General features: G+C 42.0%; 1 long non-coding RNA gene across 1 annotated transcript; it reads left to right on the top strand.

Annotated features, from left to right (window-relative positions):
- Positions 1 to 30: 30 nt before the first annotated feature.
- On the top strand, positions 31 to 11,233 carry LOC311427903. The gene is made up of 4 exons (XR_014687599.1): positions 31 to 224; positions 2,234 to 2,305; positions 10,078 to 10,181; positions 10,303 to 11,233. It is a non-coding gene; the product is annotated as an uncharacterized lncRNA (long non-coding RNA).
- The last annotated feature ends 4,051 nt before the right edge of the window (positions 11,234 to 15,284 follow it).

The raw sequence follows: 15,284 nt of genomic DNA, 5'->3' as shown, positions 1-15,284 counted from the left end.
CCGCGCACAGCTGCCGGCTCGGAGCCCGTCGCCGTCGGAGCGCGTCAACGGCTGCGCCGCCGGGGCTGTGCCCGGCCAGGCCCCGCCTAACGCGGCCGGGTTCGGCCGCTAGGGGCGCGGTGGGGGGCGCTGGGACTTGCCCCGTAGCTGCGGGCCTGACCAGGGCCCGGCCGCGGGCACGTGGCGGGCGTGGGGTTAGGGCAAGGCAGCGTCCCGGCTGGGCGGTGGCTGTGAACAGCTTGTAGTGCTGCAGCTGCTTCTGCGGAGGGGTTGCAAAGGGTTAATAAAATAAATAAATAAATAAATATAAAATAAAATATTTATTATAATAAGTAAAGAACTGGCCTCGTGGAGTACAGCCGAAAAAGCGCACTTCGTGCAGTGTAACCAATGAAATGCCCCTCAGTGTAATATAACCAAACTGTCCTGTTAGTGGGGCATGCTGCATAAATGCTCTGTAATGGAGACTATTAAAAGCAGAATGTTTTTGGTTTCGTTTTTAATTTAATAGAAAGCAGTACGTGCTTAGTACCGTCGTGAATGTCCTCTGCAATACCCTGTTATGGAGGGAACGAGAGGAAGAATTCTGTGGTAAAACCTGTTAATGGTTTAGTTACTGCTGAGAAAAATCTTAAATTAGGAAAAATCAAAAAGCAGTTGGTCAAGGGGCCAACATATCACAGAATCACAGAATTTTTAGGTTGGAAGAGACCTCAAGATCATTGAGTCCAACCTCTGACCTAACGCTAACAGTCCCCACTAAACCATATCCCTAAGCTCTACATCTAAACGTCTTTTAAAGACTTCCAGGGATGGTGACTCCACTACTTCCCTGGGCAGCCTGTTCCAATGTCTAACAAATATGGTAGGCCTTGTGTTTAAGACGGTGGATTTAAGCTCCTGTTTTGACCCTTCACAATATAGTTGCAGTTACTCTCACTGACCATAGCTAAAAGCCTTGAATCATGCAAATGGCTTGCAGAGCATCACAGGGAAAACTACAAAAATGCAAATGAGTTTTACACTGTGCAGTGGAGGGGGGCTCTTTACAATGCACAGACCTATAAAATTAACTAGATTTAATCAACCTGCAAATGTACATTATCTTTATGTGTGCAGAGTATTAACATCTTCCTAGAGGGAAGGTCTGCATCATATCTGGTTGTTCTGCAGTCACAACCAATGTGCTGAGTCAAGTTTTAGCACCACATCAGCACATAGGATTAAAAACAAAAACAGGCTACAGAGTCATCAGGCCACATCAGGAAGAGAAAATTACAATGCACTGTCATAAGAAGGAAGTAAACACTTCAATTAGGGGAACAGTGAAAGACTCCCAAAATAATTAGGTCTCTGATGAGGGTTTGGAATTCCAGAAAGCCAAGGGAAAAGGGAGTGTCTGTTAATTACCTCCACTTTTGCCATAAATATGTTGAGTGTATCGTTAAGGGTGTTTTCCCCTCCTCCCCAACACCATGGAAACCTGTGATTATAAAAATGTTCGTTTTCCCTTTAAAATACATTAAATTTCTAATTTCAGGAACAGATGGAAAAATCTCCATTAAAAATGCCCTGATGGGATCTCTCCTCCCAGATACAGCTTTGAATGTGTTTTTCTCTAGGGGTTTATTTGCTGTTAAGATTAATAAGGAATGATACTGAAGTTTTTATTCTTAAAACAAGTATGTTTGCACTTGGTGAAACAAATGTTTGTGGGAGGTGCTGTTCCACCCCACAGGGTATTCTGCTGGGGCCTGGCACATCTTTCCTATGATTACAGCTCTGGACCTTGACATATAAAGCAAGGTCCCAGTCAAACATAGTCAGACTGTTGCAGAACTTAAGTGTCACTATAAATTTTTCTATTTGTCTGCCCATAATAGCAAAGCAAACAAACAAAAACCCTCCTCTATAAATTTTTCTGCTGTAGCAGCAGTAAAGTTTAACATATTTATAAGTAAATGTACACGTAAGTGTTGTGTTTGAACATGCCATCTTTGCTCGCTGTGGCCTATGTTTTGCCTACAGGCTCATTTCTCTAATAGCAGAACAGCAGGAGTGGTCTGATTCACTACAGACATAAATCCTCAGTGAAAAAAAGTTATACGGAAAATTGTATCGAGCAGTTGTATTTCCGAAACAAGGCTGTATGCTGCTATATGAAAACTTCTAACTATGCCTGGGCTTTTTTTTTTTTTTTTTCAGTGTTTTTTAATATTATTTTTTTCTTTAGCCAAGAGTCCAGATATCAGAAAAGGAAGAATGGAAAGCCAAAAGCCGCCTGTTCTGTAACCCACAAGAGAAGGTAAAGTTCTGGAGAGCCTCACCAGCCCTTGTGGGGGAGTTTTGGGGTCCAAAAAGGCCCCCATGAGTTACCATTCTGTTTAGTCTGGTTTCTCTGCTCTGCTCCTAAACCAAGGGGCTTGCCCCTCAGAGAATGATTTGTAGAAGTTTACCTTCTATGCAGGAAAAAATGTTACCCTATGAAATTTGATGTATTTATAAGGTACAAGACTTCTGCAGTTGTTTTGTATAATATTATTGTAATACACAATAAATGTTTGTTCATTGTCTTTTGTATTATAAAACAAGGAGTTCCGTTTGAGGAGCAGGAGTTGCAAAAGCTCCCTGCTGAAGTAAGATGTATAATACTTGGCTAGACACTATGAAAATTCTTTTGCTTAATGTAACAAAAAAGAGAACCCCCTCCCCTTCTCTCCTTCTGCATCTCAGTTGCCTCTTTTGTTCAAAGACACTGCTGCAAAGTTCATGTAACCATCTCCTGATAAGTTGCTAAACTAGTGTATCAACATCCTGCATTCCTGTCTCACGCTGGGCCAACATGACCAAATAAAAAAAAAGAAGTTGAACCACAACGCGGAGGAAGACTACGGCCTTCATCTTCACGACCACCAGAGGGACAGAGACGACCCCCTAGCAACAGTGCGCGCAGTCGCAGAATATACCAGGATGTGCTGCGTAATCCCAGAATTACCAAGATATAAAAAGGGACCCTGGCGGGGGTGAGGTGCGCGCCGTTGGTGGAGCCGAGACTCCCCGGCCGCCCAGCGCTGTTTTGCTTGCTGTTGCTTACTCAATAAATTCCTTTCTATTATTAATGCAATGCTCTCTGAAAATTAACTAAGGGGGCAACTTATAACAAATTTGGTGCCGTGACTCGGATGAAGGCAATCTGATTGAAAGACCTTCGGAGGGGGCGCCCCGCTGATTTCAGCGGCCTTCGCTAGGACTGCTTTCATTCAAATCCTTCACCGACGAACCCTAAATTCGGCAGCAAGCAAATAAAGCCGGCAACCCCTAGTAATCTTTGTGCACGAAGACCGAACGAAGACTCAGGAGTGAGTAAGTATAGGCCGGTGATCCGTTCGGTTGGGGTTGGGTATCCTGGAGCGTGTCGCTGTGAGACGTCCAATTGCGGACGAAGTGAGTGCGGACCCCTCGGTAGTGCAGTTCCCACATCCCGCGAGGGACTGGGCCACGAAAAGGGGGAAGCGATTTGTGTGTGTGTGTGAAGGCGCTCCAGAAGATGGGACAGAAGAAGAGTAAGCCTTCTGGTCCCATGGGCGGGGTAACGTCTGATGTTAGGTTACCCCGGGATTAATGATTAAAAATTGGGAGGATTCCCCTTTTAGGCGGGGAAGGAATAAAGTAAAAATGATACATTATTGTGTTGAAGTTTGGGGTGGTAAACAGATTTGAGGAGACCACCTTTACTGGCCTGTATTTGGGTCCTTTGAAGATTGGGTTTGCCAGGCCCTAAATATTTATGTAAACTCAAAAGAACCTTTTAGTTTGGAAGAAAGTGAATATGCACATTTGTGGATCAGCTCGGAAACTCGAGCCAATTTATATCCTCTAAAAGAAAAAGGAGGGGATGGGAGGCACAAGATAAACCGAGAATTAGAGATTCCAGCCCCACTGCCTCCCTATATTCCACCATCCCCACCTGCAGCCCCTCCAACTCCCAGGCTTCCTAATCTGCAACCCCGGGGAGACTCTGATAGCAACTCTGATTCTAGCACTCAGGGACCAGTGACTAGGAATATGTGGCAGTCCCCATTAACTCCGGGGACGTCTGAGATTTTAAGAAAGAGACAGGAGGAGGGTAAGTGATCTTTAATGGCAACTGGCATAATGTTTGCAGCTGCTGAGGAATAATTCTAACTGGAATAATAACTGTACATTGTATATTGTATATATAAAAGCCCGGGCATTTTTGTTAAAGTGTTCTTTTATACATATGTTAATATGTTAATATGTAAATATAAGAACTGCCATTGAGGTGTATGTCTAAGGGAACAAAATTTGCCCAGGCATATTATCGGCTCATCAGGTTTAAATGTCCCCAGTGTAATTGTCTACAGGCAGTTAATTTACAGTGGTCTGTTTTTACTTGTGTATCTGTATATTGTGGATTTTGGAGGGATTGGGATTGACTAGTAAAGAGCTTCTAGGAAAACGGTGGAATATTAACCACTGTAGATTACAATAGGAAAAGTTCAAAGCAAAGAAATCCCGAGGAAAAGCCTCCTAGGATGTATACTAACACATTGGAGGGATATAGTGGGGTGAGAGGGTACAGAAAGTAAAAGAACTCTTATCAAATATTGTAATCAGTGGTGGCCACTTTATAAACTAGAGGATGGAGCGGAGTGGCCCCTAAATGGAACTACTAATTATAACACCATATTACAGTCAATGTTTTTGTGGAGAGAAGGAAAACAGGATGAAATGTTGTATATTGATGTTGTTTCAGCATCTTGGAGGGAAAAGGTATGGAATTAAGTTGGCCCCTGACTGAGCCTTTGATGTCGGCATTAGAAAAGTAAAGGCTAGAGAAAGATAAAGGAAGTTTTAAAAGGTTTGTGGAAAGTGTTAAAGGTATTCGAAGTTGAATGAGCAGGGAAAGGTGATGTAGGTATTATCTAAGTAACAGTCTAGAAGTTTTGGTATATTTGCATATTTGTTGTGGTGTCTGTTCAGTTTCCCAAGCATCAGGGAGGGGGGAACAGCCTGCTCCACCAGGGGCCTCTCCAGCGGCCGCAGGGGGGCTTCGGCTCCAGCGCCTGGAGCGCCTCCTCCCCCTCCTTCTGCACTGACTTTGGTGTCTTCGGGGGGGTTTCTCGCTCTCCCAGCTGCTGTTGAGCAGCAGGTTTTTGTTTGTTTGTCTGTTTGTTTGTTTTCGTGGATGTGCTCTCACAGAGGCACGGACTATGTTGCTATGGCTTGGCTCTGGGCAGCAGTGGGCCCCTTTAGGGCCAGATGAAATTGTCCCTTATCTACCACGGGGAGGTTTCTGTTTTTGTTTTGTTTTGTTTTTCACGGGGGCTGCCACTGCAGTTTCCCACCCCCACACCCCTCACACACCCTCAAACCTTGCCATCAAACCCAATACACTGGAGCAGCTAAGTCATTACTGACTTGTAAAGTATCAGGGATTAAATTAACTAATGAAACCCTAAATGTGATGGGGGTAGAAGGGACTGGGATAACAGTGCCACTTTTGGGGGATACCAAGCTGAGACCAGGGGATAAAATGATCACTGGGCAATTATTGTATGTATCCAAGGCGGAAACTAACTTGTTGGGAAGGGATTTGATGATTAAATTGGGCATTCAACTAGTAAATTGTTAGACTGGAATAACAGTGTTATTAATGGAGTGCTCTCAGGCCCTGAGAGCAAACGTATATTCACCTCTGACTGGAAAGACCCTGAAATGGGGGCGGAAGCAACAATATAGGTGGACAATTTTACTTTAGGGGTTTACAGGGACACCTATCTATTTGGATAAATTCTAAAAAAGATTTTGGAGCAATTACAACCTCCCAAGGAGGTATTAATGTTATAAATATGTGGATCATTTTAAGGAAAATCGATACTCCCTGATGGGAGAGAAATGCTGAATAAAGTGATAATGAGGCAAATAACTGTTTTACATCAGAAGAATCATTGGGAGGTGCAAGCAATGTGTGATGTTGTTCTAAGAAAGCATGTCTGTGTAGGAATATATACTTTAGGGAAGCACACATGCAGAGGATGTACTATATGTCAAAGGGTAAATAAAAAGGTCTTCTGTAACCTATCTAGAGGGGGACGGGAGCCAGGGCTTTGACCTTTCCAAAGTATACAGGTAGATTTTACTGAGTTACTTGTTTGTCCTAATCGACCACGTGACTGAATGGGTGTAAAGCTTTACTGCAAGGATTAAAGCAGGCCTTAGAGATTGAGTGGGATTTTCACAGCCCCTGGCACCCCTCCTCTTCTGGAAAGGTAGAGCAAATGAATGGTGAAATTAAGAAACAACTAACAAAACTTGTGCTGGAAACTAAGGCTTCTTGGGTAAAATGCTTACCTCTTGCACTGTTAAACATATGGACACAACCCAGAACTGGTATAGGAATTTCTCCTTTTGAAATGCTATATGGTATGCCCTATGACTCGGAATTGCCACTTGATCACCCTCAATTCTAATTAAGACTTGGAAAGAGACTTCTTTAACACCACGATGGGGAAGGCCCCTATGTTGTTTTGCTTACCACAGAAACGGCTATTCGAACTGCGGAGAAAGGATGGACGCATGCCGGCCGAGTGAAAGGACCAATCCGGGAACGTAAATGGGAGGCAGCTCCAGGCCCTGACGACTTGAAGCTGACGCTAAGACGGACTCGATAAGTATTGTGTATTATCTGTGTATCGTGGGAAGGGGAGGAGGCCCTGTTTCGAAGGCTCCCTAGTAGGTTCCCCTGAAGAACACTGCTGCTGCCAAGAAGAACCGATACCTTGTAGTTCGCTACAACCGAACTGACAAGCGAGGCAGAGAAGTGAAAACGGTGGGGGACTGAGGGGCCGACAATTTAGATGGGCTCCAACCACCTCCTACGATACATGGGAGTCAGTATCATCGTTTTGGTCAGCTATGGGTCTGCGCATCCCCACCAGCCTTTTAAATGGAGCTTAATCAGATGGGAGGATCAATTCATCATCCAGCAAACAACGACAGTGGGTGCTCCCAGTTTCCGCATCACATTATGTGACCTGGTGTCAGTGCAGCCATGCTTTAACCTATCAGGATTTTATTTCTGCCCAAGTTCTAACCCAGGAAAGGGGTACTGTAATTATCCAAACGCATATTATTGTGCATACTGGGGGTGTGAAACCATTGCTACGGACTGGACACTCGGGGCTGGTCGGAATAAATTCTTACAAGTGGGATATGGGCCGCAAGGTTGTAACTGACAAGTGGATCCCCGTTACAGGTGGCAAGGGCATGGTATAGGGTATACAGGAACCTTCCATGGAAATAAAGAAATTTGCAAGGTTCTATATATAAATATAACAAACTTGGACGATACTAGCTGGGTACTAGGAAAATGTCAGATTTTACGAACACAGAACAGATAGGGGAGGACTCATACTAATAAAAAGGAGGATGCTGATAGGCCCCAGGCAGTAGGAACAAATGAGGTATTGTCAGAAAATGTCCAGGGAATCCAGCCTGTGGAAAATACTACAGTGCCAACCCTCGGCAGCCCTACAAGCTCAGGTAAAGCTGAGAATGATAACATAGTTGAGAATAACATATGGGGGGGGGTCATGAATGCCAGCTACCAATTATTAAACAAAACAAGCCCAAATGTAACAAAACACTGTTGATTATGCTTTAGTATAAGGCCTTCATATTATGATGCTATTGGGGATCCTGGGGAGCCCACCCGCACAAACGAGAACAGCCCTCTACATTGCAGTTGGGGAAAAGACATAAGGGTAACACTAACACAAGTCACTGGAGGTGGTAGATGTGTGGGCACGGTTCCTAGTGGGAAGTGTCATCTATGTAATACCATGGAGAATGGAAAACAATCAACCGAGTGGCTAATCCCAGCCAACAACGCTAGGTGGGTTTGTTCATGAGTGGGCGTAACTCTTTGTCTATCACTAAAACTCTTTAATGCATCTCGTGATTTTTGTATACAGGTGATAATTATACCAAGGATTCTATACCACCCTGAGGATTGTATGTATACCCAGCACACAGTGGCAAGTTATCATCTGGAAAGACGGGAACCATTCACGGCTCTTACTTTGGCCACCCTAATAATCCTGGGAGGAGCTAGAGTGGGGACCAGGGTAGCCTCATTGGTTAAACAAAATCAAGAATTTACTTCCTTACGCATTGCTGTGGACGAGGACCTGACCCAAACTGAACAATCCATCTCGGCCCTGGAAAATCTATCAGGTCACTTCAGAGGTAGTGTTACAAAATCGTAGGGGATTAGATTTGGTATTTTTCAACAGGATGGGCTGTTTGCAGCCCTGAAAGAGGAATGCTGTGTATGCTGATCACACTGGAGTGGTAAGAGATACAATGGCAAGACCCAGGGAAGGGTTGGAAAAAAGGAAACAGGAGAATGAAGCCCAACAGAGCTGGTACGAATCTTGGTTTAATTATTCACCTTGGCTTACTACTTTATTATCAACAATAGCAGGACCTTTGTTGTTATTAATAATAGCACTAACTTTTGGACCATGTATTTTTAATAAATTGATTGCGATTGTAAAGGGATGTTTAGAAGCGGCACATCTAATGCTCATACATGCCAAATACGAGCCAATAAGTACCAACGAAGGAATCGAGGAAACATTAGTTCTTAATAGCCAGGCATTGCAGAGCTTCAATGAACAAAATGAGTAACTAAAAGAAAAAGGAGGGATTGTAATACACAATAAATGTTTGTTCATTGTCTTTTGTATTATAAAACAAGGAGTTCCGTTTGAGGAGCAGGAGTTGCAAAAGCTCCCTGCTGAAGTAAGATGTATAATACTTGGCTAGACACTATGAAAATTCTTTTGCTTAATGTAACAAAAAAGAGAACCCCCTCCCCTTCTCTCCTTCTGCATCTCAGTTGCCTCTTTTGTTCAAAGACACTGCTGCAAAGTTCATGTAACCATCTCCTGATAAGTTGCTAAACTAGTGTATCAACATCCTGCATTCCTGTCTCACGCTGGGCCAACATGACCAAATAAAAAAAAAGAAGTTGAACCACAACGCGGAGGAAGACTACGGCCTTCATCTTCACGACCACCAGAGGGACAGAGACGACCCCCTAGCAACAGTGCGCGCAGTCGCAGAATATACCAGGATGTGCTGCGTAATCCCAGAATTACCAAGATATAAAAAGGGACCCTGGCGGGGGTGAGGTGCGCGCCGTTGGTGGAGCCGAGACTCCCCGGCCGCCCAGCGCTGTTTTGCTTGCTGTTGCTTACTCAATAAATTCCTTTCTATTATTAATGCAATGCTCTCTGAAAATTAACTAAGGGGGCAACTTATAACATTATCCCTAAAACTGGCAAAATCAGAGATATTTCTCAGTAAGAAAGAGGGAAAGAGACAGAGAAAAAAAAATGCCTGTAAAAGCAGACAAATAAGTGACTCAAGCATTGTTGTTTACGTGCAATTTGGGGGAGCGAAAGAAGGGAGTATGGATATAGCAATAAATGTAGCAAGGCTCCATGCAAGATCATATTTTAAAAGACATTTTTTTCATTAAAAAAAAATGGTAAACACTGGTTACACTAACATCTGCACACACATTTCACTCTCTCTTTCATACTCCCTCTTTCATATTCATTCTTTTATGCTCTAAAGCAGAAATACACATGTGTCTGGCCAAGGTTATCTGTGGTGATAAGGGCCACTGTGTCTCAAGGTCAGAGCCCTGAGGGCACTCATAGGCTTTAATGGCCCTCGTCAGCTTCACCTGGGGCCTCCCCACACACCCTGGCCTCAGGCCCAGGAGCCCTGTTTTGGCTCCACCCTGGGGCTTCAATCCCTGCCTGAATTATGTCATAGGAGCGCTGGTCTCCAGCTCAGCCATGGCTGTGCCCGTTTGTAGCCACAGAGTCCATTGATGGGGACTTTGGGCCCGACTTTCTGGCTTGACCTTGGACCTACTTGGGCACTATGGACCTGCTTGGTCATCAAAGGGCTATGTCTGACCCTGGCTTTTGCCACCAGGCCGTAATCATGGCCCTAACCCAGCAATTGATTTCTCAGCTTGACCTTGGACCTGCCCCATCACCACAGACTTGATCTGCTGAGCTGGATTCTTGATTGACCCTGGTTGCCACCCATGGGCTTGTCCTGCGCCTTCAGTTGAGGTCAGTGGAATAGACAGTGGCTCTTTCCTTGCTGGCCACATTATCATGCTTTGCTCCCAGCTCTAAGGGAGCAGTCACCTTCACTGTGCCCTGATAGTCAAGCCCTCATCACTTCTTCCAGGTCCAACTTGAATGGTGACAATGGTGCGTGACCTTTGGCATCCTTATATGCTCTCTACACAAAACCTCAGGGCCAAATTGAGTTGTATTATGCTACTGTTGCTCCAGATCTGTATTGTGGGGCCTTTTCCATGGCATGGCCTTAGTACAGATGGCCTTACACCCAAGTTCTGTCAATTCCATTATTCTCACCTATATTCTTTCTTGCAGTTTATGGTTGTTTGTAGTCTCTTGGCTTGCTATGCACGCATCACTCCCTGTACTTCTGCTGTGCCATTTCTTCTGTTGCCTCATGCTACTGCATAGCACTCTCATTTACATTCCATGTATCCCAGTTTAACATTCTCTTTACAAATCTCCTCAGGAATTTAATATAACTAGGGCTTGATTTCATTTTTTTTTTTTTAATGTAAAATTGTGTATGTTTAAGTTAAAGTTTGGGATTTCCATCAAATCTATTATTGTTTTGTACCAACCTGTTTTCTTTCAAATTTTCTAAATAATCTTTATCACTTACCTGAAGAAGTAATTAGGAAACCAGAGAAATTGCTAAATCGCTCCTAGAAGCACAATACGTCCACAAAATACCACTAAAGACTTACTCAATGAAACAGCCAAGTACTAGGACAATATCCATATATGAGATACTATGGACACTCCACTCCTTTTCTTCTGAGGCTTATCTTGCTGTGCTTCAGGAGGTTTGAAATAAAGCAGGTAAGAGTTTGCATCTGAAGATTGTGCTCCAGTGTCTTTGAACGAGATGGAAGCCTGACAACTCCCACAACAAAAAGATGGATCTGCAGTGTAATATTTTCAGTACTAAGGTGTAACTCCAGACTGTTTTGAAAAATATATATATGAAAATGCCAGACATATTTATGAATGTTGGTTTCAATAAAAGTAATGTTCCTGTAAGAATTCATTAAAAATGTATCTGGCTGAAGGCTGTACATTACGAGATAGAAAAGTGGTACTCCTACTTGAAAAAAAAAAAAAAGAAAAATCACTTTAAACAAGCATTAGTAGGTACAGTCATCAGAACTGTTCAAAGAAGAGGTGGGTGTCAAGGCTCTGAGGGCACTATCGGATCTTGATGTCTTAATGTCTGGCCAGTCTCCCCTGGGGCCTCCCTGACCCCTGCCCATAGGCTAAGACCCCACTTCAGCTCAGCCTCTGGCAAAGTATTACTCTGAGCACTGCAAACTGAGAAAATCAATGCTGTCAGTGTAAAACAGAGATTAGAGCACTCTTATGCAGACCCAGGTTAAACAGCTCTAGGAAGGAAGCACAGAAAGTGTCTGTGATGGAGAACAACAACAGCAAAACAGACAGAGAAAAAATTAAAAAATTATAAATAAATAAATAAATAAATAAAAAGAAATCCACAGAATTTACTTTTCCAATATGGGGTATACCTCTAATAAAAGTTCTATCATCTGGATTTTTAAAAACACAGCTTTTAAACTGGATTTTCAAAAACACATTAGAAACATTTAAAAGTAATTCCTGGTCTGAGTAAATGGGTAAATTGTGATTGGGTAAATGGTAAATGGTGTCAGTTATGGCCAAGGTTATTGTGTGGTGTAACTGAGTGTCTGTCCTTTCCTCTTAGTAATGGGCTGCTGTTTCCCAACAAAATAAATACAAGTTTGCATACGACATGATGGCCTCTTCCTGTGGAAGTGATAAAATGAAAAATCTTTTACCAACTATATACAATTGCAGGAATTACGCTTTATGTGGACACACCAAAACATATTCTGGTCTGGAAAAAAAAAGCAGTTAAGCCATTACTCCAAACATGATTGGATGATCCAGCTTAAAAACTCAGAACAAACTACTGACTGCATCTTCGGCAACACAGATAGATATACATAGACAACCAACACAGAGTTAATTCTAGATTTCTCACAGGTGTGTGGATTAAAATGTTTCTACCATAGAAAATTTTAGAATTAAGTCTTTTCCTTCCATGTTGGTAAATAATTTTGTACTCTGGGAAAAAAAAAAAAAAAAAAAAAAAAACAAACAAACAAACAAAAAAAAAAAACAGCTATCGTATATAAAATAATATTCAAAAGATTCAAAAGTAGCTGCTTCTTGTTTGAGCCTGATCTTACCAGAGGACAAATCAATGTCTTCATGGAAAGAATATGTTTGTCTTCAATGAATCCTTCACTCATTCTCCTTGGATATGGACAATTTATGAGCCACTACTGCAGAAATGTCCCTAGGTTCTTAAAAATGTCCTTCAAGAAGTTGCCAAATTGGGATTCTTTTAGGAGATACTGATAATACACCCCTTAAAACCCGAGGTGAAATAGACTGGGAAAAGTGGGGGAGGAGAGGGAACTTGTGTGTTGCTCTTCTCTTGATTACTGGGATTTTGACTAAACACCAACCAATTACACAATTACACAGATCAGAATGACAGCAACCAATTTACTAAATGTTTAAATGAAAGCCACCCTCCAAAGGACAGGTTTAAGTTAACAACATAAAACTTTGTGCCACAATGTTTCAAAAATATTCAATGTATGTCAAAAACCTTGCTGGGGAGGAATTCGCCATTTTTTCAAAATCAGAAATAAAATAGGCTTGTAAAGTCTGCAGAAATGCCAAACGGAAGTGTTGGTGGAAGTGTTGGATGTTATTAGAGAGTGTTTCAGGAAAAAAAAAAAATAAATTAAAAAAAAAAGAGCTGTTTGATAGGATATCATACATATATTTCTTCTAGGAAAGATAAAGGACTTTTTGTTTTCTAGGGGTCTGCTGGTGATTCTGTTACTCGTCATTTAGTCTGCAGGGCCCTCCAAATGAACATTTCTCCAGTGAAAGCCTACCTGAATGTTAGGAAAGTTGTGATGAAAGCCCTGGACAAAGAGAAGATTTATATAGTCAAGGAAAAAGCTTTTCTCAGACTGTTGGAAAACAGTGTGACCATTTATTAAATGGAAAAGATTTAAAATAAAATAAAATAAAATAAAATAAAATAAAATAAAATAAAATAAAATAAAATAAAATAAAATAAAATTACTTATTATGTCACACTTTCAGTCTTCTAATAAAACCATCTGCTGCTTCAAAATGTTACCATATGTAGATGCCTTTTTAAAAAAGACACGGAACTGATTTTAAAACCTACAGATACAAAATCAAAACATTTTCCCTTAAAGCTAACAAAGGGATTTTTATTGAAAATTATCAGCATGATGAATCTTGCAGGCAGCATGTGACGCAGGTTGCCGAGACACGTTTTCCCTCGCAGAAATGTCACGCACACCCAGTGTCTCTGCAAGCCCTATCGCTTCACCGCTTCCTGCAGTTTGCCCCTTAGCTCTTGGCACTTCTCTGAGCTTTTGGCACAAGGACCGGCATCATGTTTATGTATATCTAAGCCACTAGGGGCCGTAACAGAACTGTAGAAATAAAAATGACTAATAAATTGTGATCATAATAGATAGGTGTGTAAAAGACTCATGAAATAATCAGGCCTGCCTTTACATGCTGGTCAGGGTCTGTATGCAGCCCAATGACATGGGCTGCCATTCCAGTCCAGGGAACTCCGTAAATACCTGCTGAATTTTGAGCATCTTTGACAGTTCTTTCGCAAACTGAGCTGATTTCCTGACTCAGAGTTGACAAATCGAATTACGAAAGATTACTTAATCTTTCAGACAATCGCACATTTTGGAAGAACACCATTTCTGAAACAGAACGGTATACACTATGTTGCTACTGGGGCTTAATACAAAAATGACACACTTACATGCTGTCCTCTAATTAGTAAAGAACTTTATGGATTAAGAAAAAAAAAAAAAAAAAAGAGGACTTGCACTTAGCACAGTTCTTGGGCTATTTGTATTTCAGAATCATTCAAGGAGACAGTTAATGTATTGTTTTTCCCAGCCCATTAACATGGTAAAATATATTTAGCTCTTGTCAGATATGCAAAGAAATGGCGCTGTACTAATGCAGCAGGCACTTACGCCTTATTATCCTTGTGTGTGTATGCTTGATTATTCTTACGTTTGGAGAAAGAGTCATAATTTATTATTTTGATTCTGTAGTTTATTCACTAGGTGTATTGCTCAACTCTGAAGTGCATATTTCTCTCCTGTTTATAATGACTTAAAAACACCTCTTTGTGTGGCTGTGAAGTGTAATCCACCCAGCCAGTCCTATTTATCTGCATATTTCTGGCTGTAGCAATTAAATTTGGTTTAAATGTTTATGCTCATTAGAACTATATTTGATAGTAATGGGTCATTAGACTAGTTTTAGAGAGGAGACGTAGGCTGAGAGTAAATCACAGAAAGACAATGTGGGAAGGCAAAAGGAAACTGAAGCTAAACTACCTCAGCAGGACCTGTTTACACTGATAGAGGTGAGGCCAGACCAATGCCTCTTCATACACCTCAGCCACTCCTACTAACAATCCCTGTACTTGTCTTCTGGTAGGAACCTAGTGTGGGCCAATATGAAAACCAGCTGTGTGAACTGTAAAGTTGTCAAACCAAGTTCATCCCATATGTAACTGCGAAGTCATATTAAATATATATATATATATTTTCATGCTTTATTATTGGACTTGCACCAATACAAGGTCTTCAAGACTCAGGTGAAATCTATATTGTCCCTATGCCATGTGTTGATTCAGCTGTGAATAACCAATTGTGCCCTCTAAACACCAGAGTGATGGCTGCGTTCTCAAAAATGGAAGAGGAACAGCAGCAAGGCTCACTCTCAGCAGGCATAAAATTCTGCCACCCCAAGCTTCAGAGGGGTGATGCTATTCCACATCAGCCCAAATTCTGTGGCTGCTGTGCTTGATGTCCTTATTTACATGCTCATTAACACACAGAAAGGGTTTTACGGGGAGCAACATGGTGATGAAGCTGTGCAGATTTCTCTACTGTTCCCTTCTGAAGTATTAGATCAGTTCCGTGATGGTTGGTGTAGAGAACCATGTGCATGAGT

Source organism: Aythya ferina, assembly GCF_964211825.1.
Source record: "Aythya ferina genome assembly, chromosome: 1".
NCBI classification, from domain to species: Eukaryota; Metazoa; Chordata; class Aves; order Anseriformes; family Anatidae; genus Aythya; species Aythya ferina.
This window is presented reverse-complemented; position numbering and strand designations above follow the sequence as displayed.